Genomic DNA, 19,513 nt, shown 5'->3' with positions numbered 1-19,513 from the left:
CTGTACAAGTAACAGAAAGAAACACTGAACATTTGATTGTGTTAAAACTTAAAGATTTAGTCAGGACATAAAATAGCCTAATGACAGTATGGCAAAACAGATAAGAAGCATGTTGACAAAAACGCACGGATATTACATGCGTGCTGCCTATTTACATCAAGCATATAATGTGGAGACTCATAGTTAAGATTCAAATAATTGTGTAAAATAATTGAAACCTTAATATTTGCCCAGCAGTTAGGAAGGCAACACACACAGACTCTACCTGAGTTTTGAGGTGCTGTTGTGCTATTTTGGTAGACAGCGTGAATTAAACACTGCATATTTATAACTACTTCACATCTTACTTCTACTGCGGTAGAACAGCTGTCCGTTCAGCGTAACCGTCGCTCTCTCTCCGTCACTAGCCTACACACTCGCTCGGTGCAGAGCTGTTTGTTATAAGAGGTATCAAGTAACTCTCAAAATACCTGTTTCAAACTTTATCCCGTCTTACTTTGTTTGTGTAAATGTACCGGACCTCAACGCTAGGTCAATATCACTTGTGTGCGTCACGTATATGTTTCCCCCAAGAACACCAGGCTGTATTTTGTGACTGTGGGGGAAAAAAGCGTCACCATAGCAACGGTGGCAACGGTAGACGGCGAGGGTCATACATACGGCAAAACATACGACATTGTGCCCGTAACCATGTGAACAAGTTAGTTAGTAAATGTAGTTTACTGTGAATTTAGCCCCCAATTAAATATCACATTATGTAGCTAATTTTGTTTAAATTAATTCACATTCTGGCCACAAACGTATGTATTGATGTGTTCCAGAAGTAGGCTACTTTGCTTGTGCTCAACTGTGCTCAACTAGCGTGCTAACATTAAGGAAAGTCTCCGAGAGGGCTAAAATTTAAATTTCATTTTTTATACCGAGGCTTCCAGATCAATCTTGCCATATACCAGAATAACACATTTTCATACATCGAATGAAACAGTTTTATGATCAATATTAATCCTACCTTCCACCACGATGCCGAACCTCACACGGAGTCCCGCCAACCAATATTGTCCTCTGTAAAGAAGTAATGACGCACTCTTCAGTGCACACCCAATATCTTTGGGTAGATATTATTTAGTTTATTTGTGTAGCAATTGTTACTGTTGAAAAATAGGTAAAGAAGGTCAAATGTACCCATTATAATAGAGTTAACTTGCTGACTTACATTATTTTAGTATTTTAGTTTCTAACTTCATAATGTCAAGACAGAAACGTTTGTTTGCTCAAGATGTTGCTGTTTGGTTTTAAATGTGTAACAAACTGAACACTTTAACTCCAGTCAAGTGATTTCAGTACACCACATCAGGGAAATATTTACACTGAGCAGTGAGGTGTTTACTGGCCTTTGCTCTTCTTTCAGCCACAAATCTGCTGCCAGTGTTTCCCCAACGTCCTCCTTCCTCCACACCAGCTGATCAAACCCAGAGTGACCAGCATGCTCTCTAAAACCATTCAATGGCTGAAGACTGGCAATGGGAACTCTTCACCCTGATTATTTGTTGGGACTGCTACAAGGTAAGTCGATCCCAAATGTCTTCCCTTTCCACATAAGATCGGTTTTAACAGGAGAACTTTTTATAGTGCATGTCGTGCGTTCACTTTTGCACAATGTGCACGGAATGAAAACAGAATGACACCTAGCTTGATGTGTCATGCAGAGTAGTGAGGCTTTGTGGCTATAGAAGAACAGTGAAGTAGGCAGTGTGGGGGCCTTTTGGGTTTACCAAGAATGACCAGGAAGTTACTCAAGGTGACTCCCTGGCCGTTGGAAGATGCAGACTGATAAAGGCTCAAACACATCAGATTGAATGCTGTGGGATCACCACCAAACACTACTATGAAATCACACTCACAATCAGGTGCAGCTGTGGTTCAATGGTTGAGTTGGTCGTCTCTCAACAGGACGGTTGGTGGTTTGATCCCCAGTTCCTCCAGCCACATGTCTGATGTGTCATTGGGCAAGACACTTAACCCCAAGATGTGTCATTGGGGAAGACACTTAACCCCAAGTTGCCACCGCTGATGAGTCAGCGTTTAATGTGTATGAATGGGATTGGCTAATACTGATGGACTCTCTACAAAACAGCCTCTGCCATCAGTGTGTGAATGGGAAGGTGTGACCAAGCACTATACCATTTACCATGCTGTCAGTGTAACATGAACAAACAGAAGTTGACACCACTGTTGTAACATGAATTAATGCAAGGTATATAAGTTACTTAAAAAACTCACAAGACTCATAAGATAAGATAACTTCTCAATTACTGAAGCTAAACCCCCCCCCCCCCCCCCCCCCCCTTAATTAGAGCCAAATTAATGTGAGTGTTTAACCTATCCATTGCCCTTGACTTCTTTCGATCTTGATACTTGGTCCTTTGACATTGAGGTACATTAGAACTGTAAGCCAAAGTACAGAGTCAAACAATTAGGTGTTCGTTCAGCTCCGTGTTTTAAAACGGCAATGACAAAGATGAGAGGATCTCTTTCACTGCAACTCACTTGTTGACTTCCAGTAATCTTGCACAACTGCCCGCTGGTCGGAATAAAACAACACAGATTCTATCAGAAAAAAAATATACCATCAGAAAGGCTATTTTGGTTTACCCTATGGCTAAGCACTTTGATAGAGTAGGAGACCGTGTTATGTTTGACAGCCTAGAAATAATCAGAAGGAGATTCAGGTTGGTAATCGTTGAATCTGTGACTAGGGAGAGAAACTTTTGATGTACTCTATGAAGGCCAGAGTAAGCCCAGGACCAAAGGAAGCCATTGATTCCAGTTCTTTTTGTGTAGTTGTTCTGTTGCATGTGTTTTGAGGCCTTTTGTGTCGGTGACTGGTGCTTTTCTGCTCTATTGTTTGTGCGTTCACTTTTCCTCGCTCTGTTTTCTATGAATTCCTTTCCTATTCTTTTTTCTTTCTATTTGTGTTTCTCAGCTTTGGCTGGTGGCCATGTTTTGTATTCGTCACCTGTTTTCACTTGCCTTTGCTCAGGTATTCACATTATCTCGCCTATATTTATCACGCCTATAAACCGAGAGTAACACAGGGAACAGGGCTGTTTGTGCTTCAACGTAGGCAATGTCCATGCTTTTAGGAATCCACCAGGAAATAGAAGTCTGAATAAAGGCTTTTTACTTTTCAATAGTAGAGTGCCTTTCATGAAATTTTGCCTCCCTCTCCAAAAAGTGCCTCAACCATTTTTGCTTAAACTTCCAAAGTACTCAAGACTCTTTTGTTTTCCATGCTCTGCTGGAACTAAATACTCCCCAGGGTTTGTGGGTTTGGGTTACTAACTATTCACTGTTGACTGCAATGGAGCTCCTGAGGGACGTTGTCTCTGGTGGTTTGTCTGATCAGGGTGGAAGCAAGCAGAAGGAAAAACTTGGACTCAACGTTGGTGACACATTTTTATTAATGATCAAGTCTAGAGATTCAAGATACTGAATTAACACGCACATTAAGAATAGCAGTAAGATGAGAAATAGTGCCAATGAAGAGAGACAGATCACAAAACTTAAAGTAACTTTTAATTTTCTCTCCACTTTATGGATCCACTCGAACAATTCATTGCTTTCAGAGGGTGAGGATCATTACAGGCTCTGAATCTGGACCTCTTGGGTTAAAAGTTTTGCAGGGATTGGCTGATGGTTCAGTATTAGACAAACTGGACAAATCAATAAATGACTGCTTTGTTTGTTTCAGTCTTCTCTCCATTTGAAAGTCCATAGTTAACACAATGTTGAAAAAGTCTCTGATCACTCACAAAGTAAAATACCTACTGTATGGACATTAACTTTAACCCTGCTGGGATTTTCATTAATTGAAATGAATAAAATCTTGTTGTTTTAGGGTTTTGCTTTTCGAAAGGTGTTCAAAAATAAGTTTTCACACTTTTACTGTTAAAGCACCACATGTTAGCACTGTAGCTCTAACACACAGAATGCAGCTGTGAACATTTGTGGCTGAATCGGTCTTCAAAGGTCACCTGTTAATTGCTTAAACAAACAATTACTACCTAAATTAAAAGCCCTCTGGACTTAGAACAAGAAACTTCACAGACATGTTTTGGGGAGCTCTGAGACTTATTAAAAGTTGTTGAAAAGGATGATATTATGTGACCTTTAATACTCAGATTTTGACATGTTTTATGTTTACATTTGGGAAGCATACACTGGTTATGTGTTTTACTTCTGAAACAGTTGGATGATACATGACATACTTTGATCTTATCTTGGATACATGTTGTGAATTTGCATTTTGTTAGGTTGGGTTTTAAACATCAAAGTTATGAAATTGAGTTTTATTACAAAGTTCACACAGTTATGTGTGAATGGCTCCTTAGACCATAGCTTTATTTTAATTTTGAAAAGCACTGCTTTGTCATGTTCTGAAACTTTAATGGATAAATCAGAACAATACATTGATTAAAATGCACCTTTTTGAAGGCTAAATATTTGACCCAGGGTATAACACATAGCCTACATGTTTGGTCATTAGGGGTCCAGAATTTATGATTCTATTCCCTTTTCATTTTTTATGGCTTTTTTAAAAGAGTTTTTTCCCCATTTCTTTATAAAAATACATGAGGCCATCGTCGCCCTGGGCTTACTTTTTAATCTATTTTTTATTTGAATGTGTTGTTTTTTGCTTAAAGATTTTAAATGCTGTTTTTAAGCTCTTTGAGTTGCTCTATGTATGAAAGGTGCTTTCTAAATAAACTTGCCCTGTTTCAAATTTTGTCTTTGATTGGATGGCTGGATCCCAAAAACACAAGAATTACTCAAACATGGTTCAATTACAAATACCTTCTTGTACAGGAGGATTACTAAAGTTCAGATTTTGATCATTTCCCTCAGTTGTGTAGATTCTGTATCAATGGACCACAGCGCCCATCTGTCCTGCATCCCTCAATCTTGATTTCTAAGAGGTTTATTCAGATAAAAATAGCAAAGGTATGTTTTGCTAAGACAATGTGTTTCCTTCAAACCGTCTGTCTCGGTTAGGATTTTTATTTGTCTGTCCATGATTTGGCTTTGAAAGGCTGGATATGTATTTGATCGTTGTGCCAAATGTTTGTCTGTAAGATTTGTTTGTTGCAGGGCTTTGTTTTGTTTGAGCTCAGACAAAAAGACAGAAAATCTTCTTGCCTCATCCATTCTTGGCTACCTGGTAAATATACAAATAAAAAGCTGATTTAACTTTTAATTTTCTGTAGGAGTGGGTGCATTCAGGTCTACTAGACTTTTCAGAAATCATAGTTTACTGGCTTGAAATTTAAACAAAGTGAGAACAAAGTCATTGTAACTTGGGTTTCCTAGAAAATATTTGTTTGTTATTTAGTATTTTAGCGAGTTTCACACCTGTTTGGTTTAGCTGTTAGTGTTACAGTCTGTCCTAACAGCACGCGTCGCGAGCATGCGTCAGGGACAGAATCAGCCTGATACTACTGTTTCCTATTGGAGTATCATTACTGCACACGAGCAACGCAACGCATCGTTTTTACCCGTAATGGGCACTGCCAGCATAAGTGGGCACATGGCTTTAAGCCCCTCACCCTGAGTGTGATGTCTGACAAAATGGTCACCTTGTGACCATATGGAAATGCTTATTGTATAATAGTATGGCTTGTTATGGACTACCAAATACAGTCAGGAAACATTGGGTATAAGCACCATCAACTTAGTTCTCAGAGTAGTCTATTACAAAGTATGATGACACAGGGCGGCGGTAGCCTAGTGGCTGGTGCACAAACCCCATGTGCGGACGCGGTGGTCATAGGGGCCGACGGGCTGGGTGTGAATCTGCCCTGTGGCTCCTTTCCTGCATGTCCTCTCTCTCTCTCTCTCTCTCTCTCTCTCTCTCTCTCTCTCTCTCTCTCTCTCTCTCTCTCTCTCTCTCTCTCTCTCTCTCTCTCTCTCTCTCTCTCTCTCTCTCTCTCTCTGATTTACGACTCTGTCCATTGTCCTGTGTCTAAATAAAGGTATGACAAAAGCCCAAAAGTATGATGACATTGCAGGCTTAATCAAAGCAGGTTTTGAAATGGATCTAATGTAAACAGCACTGGCGCTTTATCGTCAAAGCTTCTTCCACTATTTCTATGCTCAAGTGAAAATGAGCAGAGTTTTTAATTTGATAATTTGTATGAGGTGAAATATATTGTAAACAAGGAAAAACATGGAAATGATTAAATATGAGTTGAAGCCACTTTGAGTTAGTAATGGCTTTTTAAGTGCATTATGCATAATACAGCACTGAGCAAATTAGGGACAGTCTTATGTTCTGTTTTGAGCTAAACAAGGTTTGATTTTATATATTTTCATGGACATTTGAAGGAAAACATTACAATAGTGAAGAATCAGAGTATATGTTTGAAGGAACACTGAGAGTAAAGCATTTTTGAAAATAGATATAAAACCTAAAAAGACACATTAATGATTTCAATTTGAGTGTGGAACCAAAGCCTCTATCATATCACTATCACACTTATTCAGGTTTCCATATTTTGTTCCCTTTATCTACTTCTTTTTACTCTTTTATATTTAATGGTGTAGTCGATCTGAATCATAAAAAGGATATTATTCAGCCTGTTTTTCACTCACCGTCATTTTTAAGCGAGCCCACTCTTGGCATTGACAAATATCACTGAAGCTCGTCACGCCCCACTTTGCATTTTTAATTGTCGAGTGTCCTCCCAAATCTTTCTTAAGAGTGTAAATCAACAACAGTTGCCTAACGAATGGATTTTTAAAGGTTACCAATTAACATTGATTAAAGCTAACTTGACATGACTACATACCCTCTTCATTTTTATTTTAAGTGGTTGTACTCATTCCTTGGAAAAAAAAAAATCACACCAAAGGATAGCTTGAGCTTTCACTAGACCCTCTTTTTAATGAAGTGCGTGATTTAATAGAAGAATATAGAGCAGCGTACTGGTCTTGAACCATCTATTCATGAAAGGCAAAGCACCTCTTAGATAATTTGGAATAACAATCAGTCTGACAGCTGTATCTCATACGCAGTTTGCCAAATTAAGCTAGTTAAATAATAATGAAACAATATGCATACATGTGGAGACTGAACATTTCATAACACAGTCAAAGGGAGTGTGTTTTTAATAAGGTACAGTCAATTTGAAGGTTCAAATTTGCATCAGATAGTCGGAATAACAATGTAAACGTTAGATCAGCCACGGGTGACAATACGCTAACACACCTCAGGATTGACATCACAATTCTAAACCAGTCGTTAAGGCATGCAGCGTGATTGGAAGATCCATTAACTTCCTTTCCCCATACATGTCTCACCATCAGCTGTGGCTATTACATCAGCTGGGACATTACCAGTAAGGTGAGGTGGGGAGAAAAATAGATTTTGTATGTGACAGGTCTTATCTGCCCTTCACTAAACACATTTGCAGGTAGGGAAGGGGACGCTAGATTAGTCAGTGCATCATGTGGAAGATGAGCGACAAGGGCAGGTGCCAATAACCCTATGCTAGATTGAAAATTGAGAAATTCTCTGCAACAGCAGCAGAGCAACACCATTCGTTTGGCTGACAGCCCCCTGTCCTCAACAGAGGGAGCCTAAAGATAGTACTTAAACTCCAATCTAATGTAAAAAGTCTTAAACAGGGAAATGTGTGTCTGCCTTTATAGGTGCAGTTATTCAAATACTATTTATTTCATTCATCTGAATATAGAATTTCTTCCGTTTCATTTGATTAATGCCAGGTACAGACAACGCAATTTTGGGCTCTCTCAGTCGAAAGATGATTGATTGTGGCAACATCTCTGGTGGTGGCTCCAAAACGGTGATCCTACATCGCACTGTGAGAGAGGATCAAATATGACCAATGTCCAAAGATCGCCTGTGACAAATATCTGACAGTGTCTGAAAGGACGATCATCTCACACTGTGAACGCTTCTACTATTAACTTCACAACCAATAGAAATGCAGCATGAGATGACGCACTAATCAGCGAGACCGCACAGGCACAAGAGCTTTCAAAATCATATGCTAACAATTACATAAAACAACTTATCTCAAGCTCTCTCTGCAACGCTTGCATCCAAATGTGGCCTCTTTTCCCTCACCATAACCGTATGCATATTTTACCTCCCCTTCATCATTATGGCAAGAGCTAACTAGCCCCACTAACCAACCAAAGCATGACCAGGTTGACGCACACTGATGAAGCTAATGCAGCGTGTATTGACTTGCCTCGCAGCCTACGATTAACAAAATACTTCATCGCAGTGCCATACATGTCGTGCCTAACATTATTAGATCTGGGTCGCACAGTGTAGCTTGTGATAAACTAGGGAGGCCTAAAACAAACTTCTTGGCACTTGCACCCATCATAGCACAGGTTTTAATATGCTCCATGGTTGAAGCCATTTAATTTTGACTTTTTATTACAATAAAAAAAATTGCTCGAGCTTGGTTTGAAAAAGGCGTATTTCAATTTCTTGTTCATCCCATTATTAATTTTGTTCACAATTAAAACCATAGACTTCTCCTGTTATATATGTCCATGTGGTTCGAAATTCAATTTGAAACTACTGTGAGGGTATTCTACTTGCAATCATTCAATCCCGTTGAACTATTTTCAGACCAATAAATTGCTTGGTATGAGTTGCTATGACAACCATTAGAATGCTTCAGACATTAGTCAACAAGAAAGTGCATAACTTGGAGGTTTTATTTAGATACATGGACTCAAAGATGGCACCTACTCAGTCCAGTATAAATCGCTCACCTATACCTCTATAAATGTGATGCATGACATCCAATGATAAAGTCGGGTACTGTCTTTACCTCTGGCCCAGCTGCAAGTTCCTTTATGATATTCACCATCGTATATCTTATCGTACAGTTTGATTGCATCAGAGATCTTTTTTAATTATTATATTGTCCTTTTGCTTGAAGACATTTTTACAGTAGAAAGAAAACCCTAATGGATCAAGCACTGATGTTAGATGGATTCATAGTTGCCCTTGTTTGCAGTTCAAGATGTTCAGTCAACAGATTTACAGACACTTCTTTTATAGTGGGGTCTAGGGACAATGATTTCTGGGCTCCAGGGGGAAATAATGGTGCAACACTGCAAAATTGGAAGGCTTATAAACAAATCTAGTGTGTATCTGTGTGATCTATTACTATCACCCAATGATAAGCAGCCACAGTGACAGGGACAACATTAGTGGACCTTCATTGTCATTGTACTCACGATAAACTTGTGGGGAATGTTGTGAAACCAAAGCTGTTTGTTAGACTCAGACAGAAAGATTGTGGTTTGTGCCAAAAAAGCAGTACCTCAAGGAAATAAAGAGGGGAGTCTGGTGAGGCACTTGATGTGTCTTATGCCAGTTAAAGTATCTCAACCATAGACTGTAAATATTAATGGACAAAGCCTAAGTGTGTCCCATCGATGGCTGTCGCCATGCTGTAAATACAGTCTCAGCCTAAATTTCAGTTGACCTAACGACAGGCTAAGAGCTGGAGCTGAGGCAGGTTTTTTGCCTCTTGACAAACCATTAAACCCCATCTGCTGTGAAAAATGCTTATCTTTCCAAAAATCCAAACAGAGGAGTCATTTAATAATTCACCCACCGTTTTCTCATCAGACCTGGTTGTTTATCTCATTATTAGAAGTCCTATATTTGATTGGCCGGGCCATCCCTCCTAACCCTATCCTGGTGTTGAATAATCTCCCTCTTCCAATAAAATGGGTACAGTTATGATCCTTTGCCTGTAAATATTGGTCATTTAAACTTAAAGATACAATATGTAGAACGGCCACCAGGGGGCTCTCAATCAATACTACAATAACCCCCCCCCCACAACCACCAACCACCAATCTGCGTTGACCGTAGTCAAAATGAGAATACGTTTACCAACGATGTATGCAAGTAATATTTATCTGACGTTTTTATCATAGCAGCACATACAGAAACAGTACGGCAGCTTTCAGTAACGGCTCACGCTTCCTTATGTAGCTGTCTTTGACATCCGGTGTTTCCATGGCAACGATAAACTTTCTGTCTGTCATGGCGGCTCATCATGGCGGTCGCCTCGACAAGACACGTCCCGTTACAACTATAAAATTACAGATTTCTCTGGCTTTGATAACTGTTGGAAATATTATAATAGATAATGTTAGTACTCAACAAAATAAATAACATAGGTTTAGTCTACATATTGTATGTTTAACAATAGATTTTAGCAGTCTAATCTGTCGATTTGGAGGTAAAAAAGGATCCTGCGACCTCATATCTGTTTCTGATGACAGCTGATACCTGTCTAAAATGTTTCGCTGATTTGGATTTAATCATCTTTTTATATAAGGAAACAAAAACAGAGGCACAAACTTACTCTCTGCTCATTATTCAAGACTGCAATTCAATTTAGCATTTCATCTGCAAAATTGAATTGCTATCTGTCACTTTAAATGATGCTTTAGATCATATACTTTCAATGATTTAATATTCTCAGAGAAGCACTATCTTTTACATAAACCCTGAAGACAAAATGAAAAAGTTGGTCTATGCGGCAGTAATACATGTAGATGTCTACCCTAATCCTCATCAGCAAGTTGGATGAAAACAGCAGAGCTATAAATCTGTTCTAAAGAGAACATGCCTATGAAATATCTGAGCAAACACTGGAATTATTTAGATGTCTCTGATTTCAACAGGTTTTCATCATCCAGCATGGTGTGCTCCAATACATACAGAACATGAATAACGTACATGTGAGTGAGTAGGGGTATGCCGTGCTTCAAGGACTAAAAATAGATTTTATGAGAACATCCTCCTCATGAAATGTAGCTAAATATAACCAATTCTCATGGATTGTTATTCAGCAGCTATGTTCCTCTGTGGTATATACATCCAACAATCTAATATTAGAGATTATGTTGAGCCAGTTTCACACCAATAATGAAGGAGTACATCACAGAGGCATGGAGACTGTCCCTTTCTTTTCACTCATCCAGTAAACTTCAGATTATTTCTGCTTTTTCACTGCCGAAACTTTCCTCAGGGACTAGAAACCTTTTAGAGCAGTGGTTCTCAAACTATGGTACGCGGGCTCCCTGTGGTGGTACGCAAAGAAATCTCCACAATATAAAAAAAACCTGTTCAGCATAAAACAACATTTTTTATTTTTGTCATACTCTTATCTTATCTGTCTTGTATCTATTGGGTTGTATTAATATCAAATGTGTTTTCCCCTCTAAATTAATCTAGTTTTTGCAACAAAAAACTTTAATCTGCTCAATTTATGCTCGCGCGCACAGACATAAACAACAACAGGAGTATGCCTCACGTTTTGAAAAGTTCCGCTCGATATTCCGTTATAGTTCAGTCCTGAAACAACAGCAAGCAGCTGTAGGCCTTCATTAACAGATATTCTGTTATTTATTGGAGTTCAGCACAATTGGCAGCAAGCAGCTGTACATAACGGAGCCAGGAGAAGCTTCACTTTTTGATGCATGTATGGACAGTCGCTCACCCTCTCTCTCTCTCGCTCTTGCTCTGAAGCTGATGTGATTCTGCTCTATTTTGCTGTCTTAACACTATAGGACCACCAACAGTCTAGACCCCCCTCCAAGCGCCGCAGCCGTCTTTCAGACGGCATATGCAAATGAAATTGTTTGTGCTCAGAAGCACACAAATAATTCATTTTTTTGATGAAGTTAAATACAACTTACTTTTATCTACAAACCAAATAGACTATCAGCATAAAGCAGGATTGGTAACCTTTTCCAATATCTGTCGGCTTTTTTACTGCACCGTTTTTTACTGCTGCTCCACGTCTCCCGTTGCTAAAACACATTCTACAATAATTAAACATACAGACCTTTTAGTCTATTATATTGTTGGATATATTAGGCTATGCATTTTAATAAAAACACTGCAAAAAAAGAGATAAACACCGATGCTCCTCCTCCTGTCTGCAACTGTGTTTGTTTCCCCGACATAGAGGAAATCATTGACCAACACACACACGCACGCCAAAAACAACAACAACAACAACAGAAACACGGCTATCTATGGGCATGACAAACTATATAGCCTACAAAAATAACTGCAGAAATCCATAACAGATGCAGCGGCGAACAAACAAACAGATGAACGATCGGCATCTTGGACAGCGTTGCGGCACGTAAGGCCCATACCTGCTGCAAAAGTGCTCAACCTTTACGGTGCACTTCCCACTCACAGGGCGCCTGCACCCCTTGCAGGAGACAATGGTCATGTTTTTCTTGCAGTGCGTGTTTATCTGACATTGCCTCCTTTTCAGCTCTTGTGGATGCTGTGGCTCCACGGGCACCGACGTCAGACTGGCCTTGACACACAGGTGTTCCTGATCTGATGTGTCTATGGTCTCTATCTATCTATTTGTATATCCTATCTATCTATCGCTCTTTGTTAAATTCCTGCGCATATATATGAAGTCTATAGATAGAAACAATAACTAATAAAAATTAAAACGACGCGCGAAAACAATCCAGGGAAATGTATCATTTTCAACTGCCGTCAATATGAAGGCGGTTAGAGGTATAAATGCTCAGAAATCTTGTGTGTTTTATTTTAGTTACACATAGGCTTCAGAAAACATACAGGACACATATTTAAGAAAAGTCATTGGATGAGAGGCTGTAGTTTTTATTTAAAAAGAGTTATTTGTATTATAAAAACCCAAACCGTCCGTCAGACGGTCTTGGCGGTTCTAGTGTAAACACTCCTCAGGAGTCGAGAGGGATTTTTTTTTTTAAAAAGGCAGTTTTGCTATGTTGAACGCAGAGACTTATAATACAGCGGCTCTGATTGCACAGAGCCTGCGGAGCGCGCGCCTGCACTCTCTCGCTCGCTCTCTCAGTCACGCAGCAATTTTATGAATAAATTAAAAATTTAATAAGAACAGGTGGGATATATACTTGGGCCCAGGTATCGCCTTTGTGTGGGAAACACTGGAGACTAAATATTCTCAAACAGGTTGTTGGTATAAAGTTGTCATTTTTATTGTGCTGCACTTTTTTTTTGATTTGGGTAAATGTCAGAGTTGTGTTAGTTTAAGTGCCAGTTCTAGCGCAAGCCCTTAGTAGTCCTATAGTGTGGCTGCCAACAGTCAATAATAAATAACCCCCTGCGTAAAATGTGTGTAGAAATAGGCCTACAGTGTATTTTAACATCTACCATAATGGTGGTACTTGGAGAGCCAAATATTTTCGGAGGTGGTACGCAGTCTAAAAAGTTTGAGAACCACTGTTTTAGAGGAACTGAGCATGGTTCCATCACAAGAATCACAAGGAGGTGTGTGCTAGCCTGCCCATGCTAATTTTACAAGCCTTGTAAGCGTGATTTGATTGGTCAAGACTTCACATATGATAGCAGGAACATTAAATTGTAAAGGTGTAACAGTACTGTATTTTAGGTGGTCATTGCATTCAAATACAAAATATAGATCTACAAATGTATAAGTAAGGAAACTTGTTGTTCTTCCAGTCGTTGGGGAGGGCCAAAAGCACAAGTTGGTGAACCCAGGCTCTTAAGGCCCACCCGTAACACCAGGTCTGATGGAAAGACCTAGAAGATACTTTAGAGTCTTGGTAGAGTCGGTCATCTGTCAATCGGAAGGTCAGGGGTTTCAATCCCCAGCTCCTGCAGACACATGTCCCATGTGTCCTTGGGCAAGACACTTAACCCCAAGTTGCTCCTGCTGCTTTGTTGGCGGCGTATGAATGGGATTAGTTTGATTGACACTTTACACAGCAGCTTCTACCATCAGTGTGTGAATGTGTAGGTGTGACCTGTGGTGCTTTGAGTAGTCAGAAGACTAGAAAAGCTCTCTACAATCTCAAGCTAATTCACCATTTATCTTCCGTCTTAGCCCTCATCACCTTTTTATGTGTCAACATGTACACTTAACCCAAGGCTAAACTGAAAACCTTTATAATATTGATGATGTACTTCTTACTGGACATGATTAAGTGACAGATTTTTAATCAATGAGTATTTGCTATGATAACAATGATCATGTATGATAGCATGCTGCACATAAAGCTCAGGTGGTGTGTGCTGTTGTGCTCAAAGATTCTTTATACTCAAAGAACCACATCTTTATAACATGTATTCCTAACGTTTTATAGAGACTGTCTACAGTGATTAACAGTTGTGATACTGGCCTCTGTAAACTACAATGTTTAGTCTTTGTTATGAGGTTTTCATGATACACCATTTTGCAGGCAGCTCAAATATATCACGTCATAACCAGTGTCCCTGTTTTTACGGTATGAAATAAAAGTTAATATTTCAGCAGCATTTTTATAGAGTAGTTTTTACCTTGTTTTAGAAGGGCATTGTGTTGTGCTTGACTTTTTTGTTTACCCAAAAACTAACCATTTGAAACAATCATTGAGAGCGTACCTCTTCAGCTTTGCCTCTCTCACTTTCTGTTATTGATAGATTATTGTCTACACAGTTGTTCTAATGTTCTCCATTGCACTATTATCACGTTATCTATTCAATACTTGCCAACTTGCATGTAGCTCTGTATATGTATTTAGTTCCTGTCGTATTATTGTTCTCCATCACTATGATCACTTTACCCACTCAGTATTCGTCTACCTGCTTATTGGTCTGTTTACACTTGTCTCCCGCTGCTAGTCCGATCACTGTCCACTCATATCTTTAGTCTACTTTATCTATTTTGTATTCTTTTATTTTAGCTGTTCAAAATGGTTTAACGTTATTGTACAGTAGTTCAAATGTATGCCCGTACATGAAATGTTCTATACAAACAACGTTGTGTTTTTATCATTACTATTTCATGTACTGTTTGGGATGTTTTTCGAGCCTGTCTAAAGTGCAGAATAAATCTGGAGCGTGACTCCCGTTGATTTTCTCTGTTGCTTCCAACACTAACTAAATGCCACAGAGTCAGGATGATGAGCCCAGCTTGTTGTCTGAGCTGAGCACCCTGCTGAGAACACAAGGGCCACTTGACATCTCCCTCTAATGCTCTCCTGGACACAAACACAAGACTGTCAGTGGGATATACATTACACTGCACGTATAAATATTTATTACACCCAAGTATGTTTTGGTGCTTTATCTACACTTACCTACATACTTATTGTAATTCAAAATTGATGAAAAGACACTTTAGTGATGTAGTGTGTTGTGTTCCTGCATTTGCTTTATATCAATGCTTCATTTGAAATACTTAAATATACATTTCTGCTTTAACAATTCATGAGCAGCAGCAGCCTATTTTTACCCTTAAGAGCTTATGGCCATTACTACATTTGACAAGAACAGCACTTAGACAAAAGTCTGGCACATTATAAAGGAGAATTATCCGAGTAAGACTTTACTGGAAAGACTGATACTATTCCTGTCCATGCAAACGAATAAAGCACACCCCAGTTCAACATCTGACCGCATGTGTTTGCCATATCAAACATTCAGAGCCATCCTGCCTCCGAGCATCTAATTACTGACACAAATCATCCAGAGATAATGCATTCCCTTTTGCAGATTAGCGTGTAATTGACAATAATGCCATACCTACCATGGGATGCTGAGGCTCTTACAAGATATCTACATTTGGCAATAATGAGCTGAGTTGACTGTAAACACAAATCATCATGGGGTTGTATGCAAGGAGATCGTTTGCATTGTGACCTTACAGAGCTGCAATGATACTTGAGCTCTCCATTACATTGAAGATGTTGTATTGTAAACTTAGCATAATGTTATCTGCATGTAGGTTCACATATGAACTCTGTGCTCATTTTCGCCTTTGGCAGGATTTCTCTTTGTCCAGAAATAATCAACACAATTTTCTTTCCTTTTTTTCTTCTTCTGTGTTTTGAACATCCAAAATGCTCCAAACCTCATTTTAAACAGTTGTCCCTCATTACACTGCTTCCAGTTTTATATGCTTCATAGCAGGTGTATCAATATTCAAGTCCCTATTACCCTCAAAGTCAACAGCTCAAAGGTTGAGTCACTTTAAGTGTATGTGATGGGAGGGCACCCCATCATAAATTGTGCCTTCAGTCACACATTTCAATGAAATAATTATTTCTCAGGCTGCAGGCTACATAAAGAAGAGACTTGCAAAGTGTAAAACTAATTGCTTGCTTCAATTCTAAAGGATCTTTCAAAAACACTTTTTAATATAAACTAATAAAAAAAGCAGAGTCATGTAATGCTGGTATTGGAACGTCCCTCTTGAAAGCAGAGAAATAAGACAACCAAGAAATTGACCGTATCAAAAGTGGAGGTGCAATCAAACAAATAGGGATTATTGCCTCACTATTTACCGCTTCTAAAGGGAGAAAAAGAAAGACAAACAAAAGGCCTGACTGGCTTCTTTAAAGAATAGTCGATGTAAAAAGTACGAAGGTAGCACAAACCACATTTACCCAGTGTGTCAAACATACGTATATTACCTAACAGAGCACAAACATTATGCTAGCAAGCAGCTGCCTGCTAGCAGTAGCTAACATTAGCCAGAGGCCCACAGCAACCAGAAAATGCATAGAAGACAGCAAAGCAATAGATAACAAGAGGAAGTGTCAGTAAGCAATTGGGAGGCATGGGGTAATTTAAAAAAGGACCGGTAAAACATTTTCTTTAAGAGTTAAAAGCAGTATTACAAGTGTTTTTTAAAAGGGATTTCAAATGGGTTCTTTTTTAGTACAACTGATCCCCTCAGACAGGGTGTTCAGCAGTCTTGGGGCTCTGACAACTCATGAACAATCACCTTTGTTTTAGTTGCCATGGCTTTGAACAGAAAACAGACTTTGGACTGAATATCTCAGATTACACAGCTGGTCATCAGCAGAGTGCAGCTCAGAGAAGTAGAGATGTACGAAGCCAAACGGGGCCTTAAAAGTCAAAGTATTTTAGAGGGGTGCTGGATAGCCTAGTGTTTATGTTGCACGCCCCATGTGCAGAAGCTATAGTCCTTGTCACAGCAGCTGTGGGTTCGAATCCGACTTAAGCCATCTGCTGCATGTCATCCCCCACTCTCTCCTCCAAACAGTTCCTGTGTCTCTTCAGCAGTCCTATCCAATAAAGACATAAAGACCCCCAAAAAGTATTTTAGAATTGATTGACTCTGAAAACCACAGAATGAGAAGCTTATAATAGGTGAAGTAAAACCAAATCTTTGGTCCCAGTTACAAGGCAAGATGCAGCCTGCTGGGAGAGACATTCATGCAGAGAGTTTCAAAAGTCTTGTCATGGTAGAATGAATTCATTAACAGTTTTTAACACGGAGATCTAGTTTGATTTTAAATAATGAAAAGATTAATGAAAAGGCTTGAGTATTAGGCAAAATACAAACTGTCACCTGGCATTATTCACAGAAAGCTCAATCTACCCAAAACCAGCCTTTCAATCGGCATCGTCTACAGCATTATCCTGGCATTGTGGTATTTTCCTCTCTCTCTTCAATGATTGGGAGGAATTTAAAGCTGACAGCCAGAGAGCAAGCGGAGGTCAATCACCATGCTCCAGTTATTTAGTTGGCTCCATATATGTGTTTGCATGATTAAGAAATATTCAGTGGCAACAGGCACACATCCAAATCAAAACCAGCTAAGTGTGTTATGTGAAATAAATAAAGAGAAACATCTTGATGCAACGTTGCACACAAAGCTTATTCAATAATAGGATCAGTTTGTATGTGTAAAAAAATTGACAAAAATCAAAGACGCCTGTGGTGTTTATTTTCAAATGTCTGTGATTGGCACATTTGGTCATGCTCTTCTGAGGTGCTGATTAGCAATCAAAATTTAGTTCAACAATAAATTGGTATTGATCTCTTCCTGGAAAAAGAACAGACATGATTGATTTTCTTTCACAACTTTGAAACACAACTTTCTTTTGTCCATGGCATTGAATCCAGAAGCTGTGTCTCAAATCACTGTGCACATCTTGGCAAACTTTTTTTCCTTTTTTGCTGTGTCCTCGTCTCAATCACTATCTAGTAGTGCTTTACATTTAGATTAGTAGGCTGTTTCTGTCCAGTGCCATGTGCCGCTGGCTAATGTTAGCTAGAGCTTGCAGGCAGCTGCTAGTTAGCAGTGCTTGTACTATCTCCATACTAACATTGGATGAATCTGCTTTATTTTATTAAAAACTAGCAAGTCATATACTTCTGAATTTGGACTGATCAACATGGAATAGCATGGAAGTTGGTCTGAATCCATGCAAGCAATTTAAAACGCAACCAATAAACAATCTTCTGCAATCATGGACATTTTTATTAACATCGATGCAGTATCGTTTTAATTAAACACAAGTACTTAAACCTCCATCTTTTGGACTAAATACTAAAGACACTCAGTCTCACTTCAGTGAGTGTCGCTCAATAAACCTTATGGAGCCCTGGTGGAAAATAATGTCATTTTAACTCAGCAAATGTGTACCATAATGACTGGGCCAAAGACAAAGCGTTTGTCTGTTTGGATGCAACCATTAGCTCAGGCTTAAGCTGAGCAAGCACAAAAGCACAGCTGTTGTACTTTCTAGTGTAAATACTTAATGTAAATACACAAATGCATAGCAGAGTTGCCCAGAAGCAATGTGTTGTATTTAAAATCCAGACATAAGCCAACTGTGCAATAAAGCTGAACAAACAAGAAGTATGATACTTTAATCTTGAATCCTGACAATTATATTAAAAAGACACAAAAAAACTGATGCAGTTAAAAACACAAATACTGTGTAGCGGGTTTGACAAGGTTTTAATTTTGGGGTGCCAGTCAGAGTCAAATCTGACAAATAAAAATGAAATGCAAACAAAAAATAGTCAACCTGCACAAAATATGAAATAAGCAAGCGCCACAAAACAATCAAACAAAACAGCAAGGTGATTTCAATAATATATATTTTCACAGGTATCAACCACACTGCAACAAAATGAATGTGCGCACTGTGGGTGCGTGTTCACAGTCTGGGTTTGTAAAGCAAAGTTCACTCCCTTCCGGCAATGGTCAGCTCCGGTATACCCACAACCCACAGTTTAGTCCATTTCAATCCAATGTTCAAATACAAAACAAAAACTCCGCTCCGGGTTTTACCACGGCCTCGAGAACAAATGAGGAAACAAACTGAAAATAAAAACCAGCGTCTCTCTTCGCGGTGCAACAATCAAAACACAAAGAAACAAAAGACACAGCAGGTACTCACGGTACCAAAGTTTTTAAGTCAGTCAGTAGGTTTAAGTCAGAGTTGGGCTTTTCTCCACCGGCATCTCCTACTCCAGGGAACAGCTGATCCACCCGGAACAGGGAAATAACAAATCCAACAGGTAGTCGGGCCTGACAGCAACGGACCTCCAGCAACGAAGATTTTAACAAACGGCTATAACATGAACTTTCAATCACGCTCTATGCCGAGGTAACCTTCTCCTTCACTGACTTTTTTCCAATGACT

The sequence above is a fragment of the Labrus mixtus genome, chromosome 7 (assembly GCF_963584025.1).
Source record: "Labrus mixtus chromosome 7, fLabMix1.1, whole genome shotgun sequence".
Taxonomy (NCBI): Eukaryota; Metazoa; Chordata; class Actinopteri; order Labriformes; family Labridae; genus Labrus; species Labrus mixtus.
This window is presented reverse-complemented; position numbering follows the sequence as displayed.